The sequence below is a fragment of the Mus musculus genome, chromosome 2, assembly GCF_000001635.26.
Source record: "Mus musculus strain C57BL/6J chromosome 2, GRCm38.p6 C57BL/6J".
In the NCBI taxonomy this organism is placed as follows: domain Eukaryota; kingdom Metazoa; phylum Chordata; class Mammalia; order Rodentia; family Muridae; genus Mus; species Mus musculus.
In genome coordinates this window covers 160,113,564-160,126,501 of record NC_000068.7, presented here as the reverse complement: position 1 = coordinate 160,126,501, position 12,938 = coordinate 160,113,564, and positions in this window count along the sequence as shown.

The following is a 12,938-nucleotide window of genomic DNA, read 5'->3' as shown; positions in this document are numbered from 1 at the left end:
AAACCTACATACATACATGTATGGTGTCCACTCGCACACCACCCTTACTCTCTCTTCTAGCTCCCTTCCTTTCTTCTGGTAGTGTCTCTTCTACCTCCATGCTGTCTGAAGTTAGACCACTCTCGACCCAGGTGAATTCTGATCTCTGACCCTGCATGCCCTTAGATGTCTCCCACACCAGGCTGCAACTCCCTGCTATTTGAGAACCACAGCATTTGAGTCTTATTCCTACTTTGGACACCACCAGACATGGAAACTTGAGCTCAGCCTTCTCCATGAGATCATCCATATGCTTGTGTGGAAATGTGTGTGGGAGACCCGTCTTTGTGAGGAAGAGTGAATCCAGTTAGAAGGATCAGTCTGTCAAATGACTGAGAGAATCTGAACGGTAACTCAAAGTCATTTGCCTGGATAACATCTGAGGCCCTTTGTGAAAATCCTGAGACCAGAAGCAGCAGGAATAGGGCAGGCTGGGAATGTATGCACTTAGGGGCAGGGAGGCACGTGGGAATACAATGACTGGTTTGCCTTTCTTTGACCCTTTGGACTTGGCAGCCTTCCTTGTGGTAAGCTGCCTGCTCTTGTTATGGCTTCAACCTCTGCTGATTCCTGAGGGTGATGCCAACATCTGCTCCCAGAGGTGATGAAGCTTCAGTAGGATGAAGTCCAGGCTCTGCGTCTTTGAGAACCAAAAGACAAAGATCTCAACCTTTTATTCCTAGGAGGGTACAAGTTTCATGGGGGACAGAAATTAAGGTTGATGTTATTAGTGCCAGCTATTGAGAAGACCCTTGAGCCGGAACATGAAGAATCGTATGGACAAAATAAGACTCTTTCCATACTAGGCCCAGTGCTTGCTGCTGACTTGGGAGGTACAGACGAGGGCAAGAAAAATGAGCAAAGAAAGAAAAAAATCTCTGAGATACGACGAAGAGTGATTGACCAAGAGATGGGGCACCATTTTCCCCACAGGAAGAACTTTCTGCAGACTGACCATGGTGGAGATGAGTCAGGAAGAAGGGGCATTTACCTGTGTGGCTTATATGTTGCTTACTTTCTCATCACTGTGATAAAATAATCGTGGTGGTTAGTTGATTGTCAACCTGACAGGGTCCAGAGTCTCTGAATAGATGAGCCTGTGAGCATGTTTGTCAGGGTTTATCAAGATTAGAGTAAGTGAAATTGAAATTGCCAGATCCACCTTGGCTATGGGTGCTGCGCTCCCTTTGGAGAGGACTCTAGATTGAATGAAAGAAGCAAGCAAGCAAGCTGAACACTGCGATTCATCACTCTCCTTCAGTCATGGAAACAATGCCCCATGCTCTTGCCTGCCATGCCTTCCCTGCATGGTGGACTGTATCCCTAGGAACTGTAAGCAGAAATAAACCCTTCATTTCTTAAGTTCTTTTAATCAGGTATTTTCTCATAGATATGAGGCAAATTATTAATACACTACCTGACAGAAAGCAACCTAAATGAGGAGAGATTCATTTCTTCGGCTCATGGTTTCCATTGTTATTGTGGCCAGGACGGCATGGCAGTGTGAATGGCTTCACCTGCTGTGGTGGGAACATGAGGTCATTGTTCTTCATATCTTTGCGAATCAGGAATCAGAGAGCTAGGCTGGAAATGGAAGTGAGTATATCCTCAGGGCTCTCTAGGGATCTGCCTCCATCATGTTTGTTCCCATGTTTTAAAGATGCCACAGCTGTCCAATAGCACTACCAGCTGGGCACCATTGCTTTAAGTGCACTAATCTACGGAGGACATTTCACATTCAAACCATAGCAGTAGCTTTCTTTCTCCCACCTCTGCTGTGTGTATGTTCATGCATGCTCAAGCATGCATGAGTACATGAGTGTGTGTGTGTGTGTGTGTGTGTGTGTGTGTGTGTGTGTGTGGTTGGCCCACCATGCATGAGAAACCAAGGTCCAGAGCTCAATATTTTCAAGGTAAATGGCTAGCTAACCCAACATACAGTCTGGGAATCAGGAGTTGGCAGGGATTCTCAGATGCTGAAGATTCATAAATGCTCTTTCGGAGCAGAAGAGATCTGCTCAATTTTACAGTGAATCAGGACACATATGGGGCAGAATCCAGAGTCCTAGGGTCCTCTGCCCTTTGGACTTCAGTCTCTGTGGAGGTTGAGCAGAGGTGTGGGTCTCACTAAGCTGCTCATTATCTTCCTTTCCTGATCTTTTAGTCAACTGCCCAGTATAGTCCATCCACCTCTCTATTTTACGGTGGTGAATTTAACTGTATCATCTGGTGTGATAACAGGTAATCAGAAACTGAATTTTATTAAGATATAAGGTATATGACTTTCAGTTTAAAGCAAACCAATGCATTTCCTTTTAGGTATCGCCATATATATCTCTTCAACAACACATTTTTAGCCATAACAATCTTAAAATTTCTTTCTTTTTCTGGTCTCAAACTCTTTATGTATGCTGGCTTTGAGCCTGCTGAATTTGCAACAATTTTCCTGCCTCAGGCTCTCTCCCAAGTGCCAGGGTTACAGGTATAGGTCACCACTGCATACCTATGGATAAACTATGTGATGCAACTGGCCAGTAACTTGAATTAATATCAAACTTTAAAAATGAAGTTACTGGTTTATTGTTCTGATCCAGGTAATTACTTATTCCTTTAGATTTTTTCTGCTTATTGATATCAGTGAAAGAGGATCCTCAGAGGTCACCAGGAGACCAGGCTCAGAGACCAGATGAGTACGTATCTGTGATCTTGGGGATAGATTTTTATTGCTAGAATACTGTTTCCATGCCTATACATTGTGATAATAATTGCATGTACCTCATGGAAAAGCTGTGAGGCTTAAGTGAGATTGTGGATGAAAAGTGCTTATCAGGATATCCCGGAGAAAGAGACAGGACATGGGGAAGACTTCAGCTCCAAAATACTAAGTAAGATAGACAAAGGGAAGAGGACCTAAAATTGTCCATTTGGGACCAAGAAGAGCCCTTTCTTCTGCAATATTTCTGCACACCTAAACCTGCCTGTCATTTGACTGTCTGTGTATTGGCAGGCGTGGTCTCCTGATAGCTGATGAGACAGTAGATGAGCTGTGTGGAAGGCTTCTTTTTCTTCAAGTAGCTGCACTGCCAGGTGTTTATGCTTGTTCCAACAGTTCTTGGGAGAGGAAGATGTGAATAGGATTTCTCCTCCTTTCTGGGAATGGGAATTGACACTATTCTATTTCTATTCTCCTGTTCATAGCTCTCTCTCTCTCTCTCTCTCTCTCTCTCTCTCTCTCTCTCTCTCTCTCTCTCTGTCTCTGTCTCTGTCTCTCTCTCTCTCTCTCTCTCTCTCTCATTCTGTACATGTAGGGACTGTGGGAGGTAAGTACTCTTCCCTTTAGATTATCAGATCATTAGAGCTTACATCTGGTTCTGATGCACAGGCAATTCATGGCACAGAGATGTTAGATACCAGCCCAACTGAGTGGATTAACGTCAGGGCTACTGTCCCATAACTTCCCAAAGTGTATATGTGATCTTGGCCTTCTCTGATACAAAATTTCAGCTTGCTTAATAGTTCCTAAAGGCAAAGTTTACAACAATGAAAGAGGACTGTCTTTGTTAGGGTTACCATTGCTTTAGTGAAACACTATACTCAACACAACTTACAAGAGGAAACATTTAACTGGATGCTTGCTTGTGGTTTCAGAGTTAGTACATGGCCATCATGGCAGGGAACATGGCAGCATGCAGGCCTGGTTCTGGATCAGTAGCTGAGAGCTCATATCTGATCCAAAAGTTGTAGGGAGAAAGCAGGAGCAAGAGAAGGGAGAGGAGTGGGTGGAGGGAAGAAGGGAGGGGAGGATGTAAGAAGGGACGGAGAGAGGGAGAGAAAGAGGGAAAGGGAGAGAAAGAAAAGCTGATTCTGTGTTTGGCAGGGGCTTTTGGAACCCTAAAAGCCCACCTCCATTGACACACCAACTTCAACAAGACCACACCATCATATCCTTCCAAAGAGTTCTACTTACTGGGAACCAAGCATTCAAGTATGAACCTATGGGGGGCATTGTCAATCAAACCATCCCAAGAACCTTCATTCTTCTACTATCATGCCATGGCAGACATTCCTAACCAGTTTCCCTGGTCACTAAGTCATAAGTGCTTTTAGACTTCATGGGATGAAGATCAATGAATAACAGTTCTTCATATCACAGGCTTGCCAGATAAAACCAAGGCCCAAAGTGCTGCTGCCTGGTACATAGTCAGCCAGTGTGAGGAGATACTGCTATTCTGCTCCTTAACTTCCTAACCGTGCCTACCACATACATTTAAGTGCTTTCCACAGCACCCACATTGTCAGACATACTTCTTTCTCCTACTGTAAATTCCAATCCAACCTTGGGACCCAGTCTTAGAGTGTATGTCTTCTGGGAAGCTGTTCTTAGTTTCCTTCTGTTTTTTTAATGCTGAGTGCTGTTTTTCTTTGGTTGGATATGCTATAGTTGTCTGGGCCAACAGACCTTTGAGAACCTTTGCTTGTGCTCTTAAAAAATAGCATTAGTAATTCTTTTTTATTATATATTTTCTTCATTTACATTTCAAATGCTATCCCCAAAGCCCCCATACCCTCCCCCTGCCCTGCTCCCCAACCCACCCACTCCCAAATGGCATACGATACATTTTGGTCATATTCATCTCCCTCTTCCATCCCTGACAAGATCCCCTCAGCCTCCTCTATCCACCCAACATTGTGTCCTTCTTCTTTGAACTAATTGAGTCCAGTTTGTGCTCTCCATATATCTAGGCCGTGGGACCATCCACTGATTTGTGATTGATCTATCAGGGGCCACACTCTTAAAGAAAAAGAATTCTCTTCTTAGTATTCATCGATGGCCATTAGGTTTTCAGGTAGAGGTGGGACTGAATGCCCACACCTCCCTCCATTTTCTAGGATTTCTGTCTGCCGGATCTTGTGCCGGTCTTATACCCATCGTCACAGTCATTGTGATTGCCAGCCTGGTGTTTGAGATCACAGAGCGTCAGCTGAGGTGGAAAGGAAATTAGATGTTAAGTAGGAAGATTTCAGAGTCCAGAAAGTTTTCCTAAAGGCTAGAGAAATGCTCATGCGTTAAAAAAGAAAAGACAAAGAACAGGAGATTTCTTAATGACAAACTAATATGGAACACAGGGATGAAGCACCCAGTGGGAGAAAGTCTTTGAAATCGATTGCTGTGATGCAGAAGTTAAAGGAGCTGTCGTTATAGTCAAGTATGTTGAGAGCAGAGTAGATGTCATCAGCCACTGCCCTTCCTGTAATTTCTAGACTTCTAATTAATTCCTTTTTTTTTTCTATATCGAAACCCCACAATAATAGCTAGCTTGTATATAAGAAGGGAGAGAATGCTAATTTGATAAGGGAATGTTTTTGATGTGTTGAGTTGACTTTGCTATCAATAAACTTGCGATTTTTGTCTCTAGTAGAGAAAGCCCAGAGTGTAGTTTGTGCATGTGTCTGGGGCCATCTTGTGTATTTTGCAAAACTTGCTGATTCTAAAGATTTTTCCCCCCTTCTTTCTTTGTGTTACAATTTGAGTTTCTTTTGATGTTTGCCTCTTCGAATATTTCTTAAATAATTAAACAGTTACTTTTGACCTACTTTACATACGGAGAGCTTAATTTCGATCATTGAATTAGAAAATTATATCGTGCTATCTTATTAAATGGGGAGTAGCTAGAGATAGAGGTGATTCTGGATTCTGAAATTAAAAATGTAGATGCCATGAAGTCGGATGGGCTCACAAACACTTTGTGATTCTCTGTAGCCTCCAGGTGCTGCCTTCCCTAACTTCAAAGGGAATTGCGGAAGGAGGAAGCATACCAGGGAATGGACCCCAGGCCTTTGCTACCTGGTGGGAAGCAAGTTGCAAAGTCCATGTAGGTTTTTTATCCTGTTTTTTTTTCCTACCTAAGGACACCATGGACAAATTTGTCTGTCTGCTTGTGCTCATCGCAGATGCAGCCCTTTCTATTAAGAGGGAGCATCACCTTGACCACAGGCCAGTGAGTCTTTGCTCTATCAACACAGCAACTGTGGAGCCCTGGGCAAGACACCCAATCTAGCCTGGCTCCTAGTTTCTTGTTTGTAAGGTTAAAAGATGTTTGTAAAGTGTGTAACCTCTGCTCAGAAAGTGATATTTGGTATCTATTGCTATGATTACTATTCAGGATCCGGATTTTTAAAAAAAAATCTACTATTAAAACCCTATGTACTCACCCTGGGGTTCTAATCAGTTTTCCTTCCCCAGTGGAACTCTAGGAAACCTGGTCTACTGAGCTCACCCACCAATCGTATTAATGATCTACTTGGTGCCTCACACAACTCTAGGATCAAAAGTAATCAATGAAAAGAAGGAAAGAAGAGAAGGGAATGTAAAAGACACTGTCTATGCTGTCATGGGAGAGGCAGATGTTAATCAAATGAATTACATTATAGCTATGTTAAACTAGTATGGATAAGACTAAATAGTGTAGATGAAGTGGAAGTAATTAATGAACAGTTATATATCCTGGAACACACATCCAAGGCAGTGATGTTTGTGCTTTGTTTTGAAAATTGAATGCTTTTATAAAGAAATGAAGGCAGGGATGGAAGGTTATTCCAGTTAAGGGAAAATGCATGTTGGAAGACAAGGGAAGAGGATTCATGGGGTATATGTTTGTCTCCCAGGAGACAGGAAGAGTCCTGAGACAAGTAGACAGCATCAGTGCAAGACTTTGCAGGAACTCCTGAGGGCTTCTGCCTTCTGCCAAGAGTAACGGGAAGCCACTGCCATGACATAATGGGTTGGAATGGAACACCATCCAATTTGCACTTCCAGCAAGACGTTATTGGGTCCTTTACTAACTGAAGGCCAGCCATCTTTACATCTTTACCTCCAAGGCTAACCCTTCAGCTGCCTAGGAGGGAGGTGACCCAGATGCAGGCCAGGGTCTTAGGAGCCACAGTCCTGTGGCAGCAACCTCAGCACGCCATGATTTCTTTACCTTCCTTATCTTGGCTTCTGGAGGCAAAGAGCTTACAGCAAGCCCTTCCTAGTTCCCTCTGCCTGGAGGGCAGGAGAATTGCCATGCCTAGCTCCAGTACTTCCACCGTGGGAAGGGATTGCAATACTGAGACTTAGCCTCAGTAAAGGTCAAGCTTGTTGATGAGTTAATCCCCATTAAAAACTTGGATCATTTTAGATTTTATTCTCCCTTGCATTTTATTGCCAATAAACAACTTTCTAGTAATTAAACCATAAGGTCTTTGAAAAAAGGGACCTCTTTATACACTCTTCTACCATCAGCTTGCTGTGCAGTAGTGGCTCAATAAATATTTGTTGCACTAAATGAACCTTAAAAATTAATAAGAAAAGATAAAATTAAAAAATCAGTCACCCCTTTGCCACTCTGAAGCAACTCCTTCCTTCCATTTGACCCTCCCCCATCTCACTCTCCATTTCCTACTCTTCCTCTTTCTGTCTCTCTTCTGTTTATAGTCTTATATACACAGGCATACTGTTAGTTAACTGTTTAGTGCCTAATCCTAGATCATGTATGATTTATTCTTGCCAACATATTCTTACATAATATGTGAGTCAAGTTCTGAATTTCTGTCTTTGACCATCCTGGAGTGGGTACTGATAAACTTGGTTGTATGCATGATGCACACAGATAGGAAGTATAGGCTTAAAGCCAATATCCTGTGATAGAACCAGGACCATTTTTACCTAGAGCAATGAAAATTAAATGCACTTTACAGAAAATAAAAGGAAAGAAAAAGAAACCGAGTTTTATGAGTTGTAAACAGAAATAGACTTTAACATTATTAAAAGCTTTGAGGTCATTAGGGAAGAAAAGGAGAATTCAAGGCTGATTTAATAAAGAAAAGTGTCTTTAGCATTCATGGGAAAGACTGGGGGAAGGCTCAAACTTAGATGAAGGAGGCAAATCCTGATAAAAAGGACTTGGCTCTTTGTGTAGTCAGGGTAAAGAGTTTATTGATAACATGTCAACTTCTAAATTATTTTGTTGACTGACGCTGTTATTAAGAAATAAATTTTCTATTGAGACTCAGGAGACATACAGTTTGTGTATGTACATCTGTGTAGGGATGGATAGATAGATAAATGATGGACAAAGATAGATAGGTAGATGAGAGATACACAGACACCTAGGTGCACCTTGTGAAATTTTTATTCTATATTTCATAAAAAGTATCATAAATCCAGATCAGTATCATAGTAATAGACTGCCTCTCACAGTTTGTAAGAGGCAATATATTGCAGAGACTATTCAAAACCGGTGACTGAGACCAGAGGGAGCAGTGTCTCTATCTAAGCCCAGGACTAGTGTCGGCACTTCAGATCCAGTGTGGAGCTCTAGATCCCAAGAGGCTCTGGGGTTTTCTGTCTGCTTGCTTTAGCTGTGGTTTGCTGGTCAAACACCAACCAGACTGGTATTCAAATGCAACCCCTACTGTGAAGGATGAAGAGGTGGGGCCAGGATGGGACTTTTAAGATGTGATTGGGTCACGACAAATGGGATAATCATTCTACGTGCTAATGGGTTATCTCAGCAGTGGCCGTGACACAGGAAGCAACTCTCCTTGGCAGGCTTGCTCAGTTTTGACATGTGATGCCTTCTGCCATGTCAACACTTAGCAGAACGGCCCTTACCATATGCTGATGGCATATTCTCAGGCTTCCAGAACAGTGAACTCAACAAACCTCTTTTCTTTATATAGTCCACAGCCTACACTATTCAGTTGCAGCAATAGCAAAGTCTAAGACAACATTTACCCAAATTTGTTTCAAGGTACATTGCTTGTACATTCACACTCTATTTAACAGAAAAGAGAGGAGGCTAACAGGGCCTTATTTCTGGGCATACAGCCTGATATATATATATGTGTATATAATATATATATATATATTATATATATATATATATATATATATATATATATATATATATATATATATATATATATAATTTGTCTTTGCATCTTGCTGGCCAGAAGTCAGACACATGCCTCTGGAGCTGGAAGAGGGGTGGGGAAATGTTATCTACTCTAGGTACCAATATGTCTAAACAGGAAGAAAAAGTCCATTGTGTTTTCATAGAACTTGAAAATAAAGCTGCAGGGGTAACAGAGTTATGTGCACAAGAGAATAGTGTTTATAAACACAGGATGTGGAGCTAGCCTTACTGGGACCAACTCTTAGCTCTGGTACTTACTAAGTCTCAGATATTTAAGTACCAGATACTAAATTGGGTTTCATATTCCTGATCTGTATAATGGAGAGAACAGTATCTACTCATGTTATAAAAATTAAATGTTTACATGGTGCTTATGGCAGTGCTTGAACAAATGCTGTGTATTTGCATTAAAAATGAGATAAGGGGCTGCAGAGATGACTTAGCAGTTAAGAGAGTTTGCTACCAGAGTTATGTGCCCAGCACCCATGTTGAGCTTCTCATAGCTGTCTAACTCCAGCTCCAGGACATCTAACACCCTCTTCTGGCCTCCCTAGCTACCTGCTCTCCCATGAACATTTCCACATACAGAATACATTTATATAAGAAACTGAAAAAAAAACTTTTTAGAAGTTGAGATAAAATTTCTAGGAAGCTAAGAGTGAAATCAGGATGGAGTATCAGGGGATGTGGAGAAGGGAGGTGGTCAAGCCTTCTGAGAGAGGGAAGAGATCAGGAGAGAGAGAGAGAGGGGGGGGGAGGGGGAGGGGGAGGGGGAGGGGAGGGGGAGGGGGAGGGGGAGGGGAGGGGGAGGGGGAGAGGGAGTGAGTTTGTATATCTGACTTCAGACAATGTGTGACATCCAAGGAATAGTGTGGGTGTGAGGATGCCGGGTGCACAGTGAGTTCCATTCATGCAGTTGAAGGAGACCCTCAGGCTCCGGTTCAGGGCTCCTGGGTCTGTCTGCACTGGGAAGGCATGTGCTGAGAGGAAAGATGGGGCTTGATAATTACATAGGATTAATTCAGGGTTAAGAACTGTCCTAGGAGGATAGGCTGAGATACTAAGTCCTCTTTGACCTTGAGAGAAAACTGTTGATTGCAATTAAGTAGAGCCCAAACCCAGCATACCAGGTTAACCTTGGCTAGCTAAGGAACTACTAGCAGCCATGGTGGAAGAAATAAAGTCCTGGTGCTGGGACTTACAAGGAATTTATTCACAAATGCAAATGTACATACAAAGAAAGCCGAAGAGTACCTCATGTGGAAGAGGTGGGCTCAGTGGTTGAGTTATTTGGGCTCACGATTAATTGTGTCACTTGGAAATAAACCCTAATTGTCATTCTGGAAGAAGGAGCACTTAGAATGTGTAGGACAGTAAATGAGCTTCCTGTGGGATGGGGAGTCAATTTTGTCAGTTTTGTTCACATTTTTATAATGTAGTGATGTTCCTAAGTAGAAAGGAGTCTGAGAAAGGGTGTTTCTTGGTGGGATCCCTGGTTAGCCTTAACCGTCAACATGATACAGCCTAGCATCATCTGACCAGAGTGTCAATTGAGTAATACCTAGATCATATTGTCCTGTGTGCATGTTATAGGATATTGTTTCGATTGTTAATTGGTGTAGGGGGCCCTAGCCCACTGCGGGTGGCATCATTCCTAGGCCATTCTTAGGCAGATGGTCTTAAATGGTGTAAGAAAACTAGCCGAGTGAGCCAGCTAGTAAGCAGCACACTCCATGGTTCTTTGGCTGTGAAGCGAGTTCTTCAGCTGGAGGTAATGCTGTGTGGAATAGTGAACAGGCATTCCTTCAGTTTTCTACCTCCAGTCCCTGCCTTGACTGTCTTCAGTGATGGACTGTGATGTGGAATTGCAAGCCAAATTTACTCCTTCTTCCCTAAAGTTGCCTGAGCTTAGAGTATTTGCAACAGGCAGGAACCTAGAAGACCAAGTAACAGAAGAAGAAGAGGAAGCAAGACCCCTCGGTGGAAGAGGAATTCTTCTATTCCTGCCAACTCCCAGGATTCTGGTTATAAGACTGTCTGGTACTCAGAAGTGAGACCTCTGTTCATCAGCTAAGGTCTCAGCACAGTTTGTTATCTGTGTCATTTACCCCCATTCAGGCTGTCTGTCCTTTAGCACTGTGTATTCCTTTGGAACTGACATTGGCCTTGACACTCATCTGAGAAATAAGAGTGCGCAGGAAGTGAAGGATAGAGTGTCACTTTTAGTATTCCATCAGGTCTTCCATCCCTGGACCTCTTTAAGTTCAGAGCTGGAGTCAGAGAAAATATAACACAGTGATAAAATGTATTGAATCCAGGGTCAAACAGACAACTTCAAAGAAATAGCACCTTCCAAACAGAACAGGGCTGATGCACACACGGACTCACAGAGACTGTTGAAGCATGCATAACACCTGCATAGGTTCAAGAAGCATAGAGGTGGGGAAGTGGGCACAGAATATCATACATAGTCAAGAAGCTATTGTCAATTGGTAGCTGCTGGGAAGGGTAAAATCAATTTTCTTCAATGGAGTGACTCTGCCTATATCAACACAATCCCAAGAAAAGTAGTTGGCCAACACACAATGAGCTCTGTGCTTTTTGTTTGTTTTAGTTTTGGTTTTCTTTAAAAGAGAGAAAGAATATGAAGTTTGGGGGTGAGGCTATGGGGGTAGCTGGGAAGGAATATGACCAAAATATATTGTATGAAATTCTCAACAAACAAATAAAACTACTTTTGCTGAAGCCATGGTTTCTCTCATTGAGTTTGACTTGAGTCTTTTTTCTTTCTAATGTCTTAGGCGGCATGAGAGGTAGAGAGGAAGAAGTCCCTAACAGTAGAGCGGCAGACAGTTTGCAGTCTGCAGTCAGCATTCCACACCCCCAAGAGTAGAACCTAGAAATCAACGTAGAAGTAAACCTAGTTTATCTAGAAGGGCTGTGAAGTTACACCACCCGCTTCAGGCTGCTTCTCTCAGCCACTCCTTTGAGCCCCCAGATTCCAGAACTGATGGAAGGGGGTGGAAACCAAAGCTCCTCACCATCAAGGTTTTCAGAATTGGAAAGCAGGCATCTCAGAGGTCAGAGCAAGAAGATTCTAGAATGAGCCTAGTGGAGCTGTGAGAAGAGGAGGGGGACCTGTGACACTTTTTCTTGGGTGTCTATCTATTCATCTTCTTGCTTGTCTTTCCATGATTATTATTACTTTTCTAGGAGTTTAAGGGTGCAGTTGAAAAATAAAAATTGCAACTCTTATGGGTCTGTGATCTTCTGCAGACATAGATCAGTATTTAGGCTAGTTTAAAGCATACATTAACTGCATCATAGAAGGAAAAGGGGATAAAAGTGTGGCAAAAGCCAAGAGGAGATCCACATAACCTCTAAGGGTCAGAAGATCCAAAAAGATTTCCCAAAGGAAAGAAGCTCTGTGCCAATGGATTAAGAGAAATGAGCTTGTCAAGAAGAAGAAGAAGAAAAGAGATGACAGACAGGCGTTCAGGGTGGGCTTTTTAATTCCCTGGACAACTTCAGTGACAGAATGACAGTCCAGATCTGAGGATGCCATTCTGGCTAAGGGGGATCAGTTGTGTTCTATCCTTTCCCCACCCCCACTTCCCATCCCCTCACCCTTGCTTCTCCACTTGTTACAGAAACCTCAGTTTTTCTGCCTTAGGTGCCAGGCTTCCCAGAGTCCCTTGTAGCCCATTTCTAGTTAGGTCCCTGCAGAGAGCAGCAATAACCTTTTTAAATGCAACCAACTTCAAGGGCAGGGTCAAAGACACCCAGCTCTTTTCTTGTGTAAAATTAATTGAGCTCCAAGGTCAGGAGGTGATGAGTGGGGCTCATTAGAACAAATGCTTTCCTATTTGAGTAAAACGGACCTTTGGGGTCCTTTCAAGAACTTGCCTAAATTCAGTAATTATATCTGCCCCACAGTTT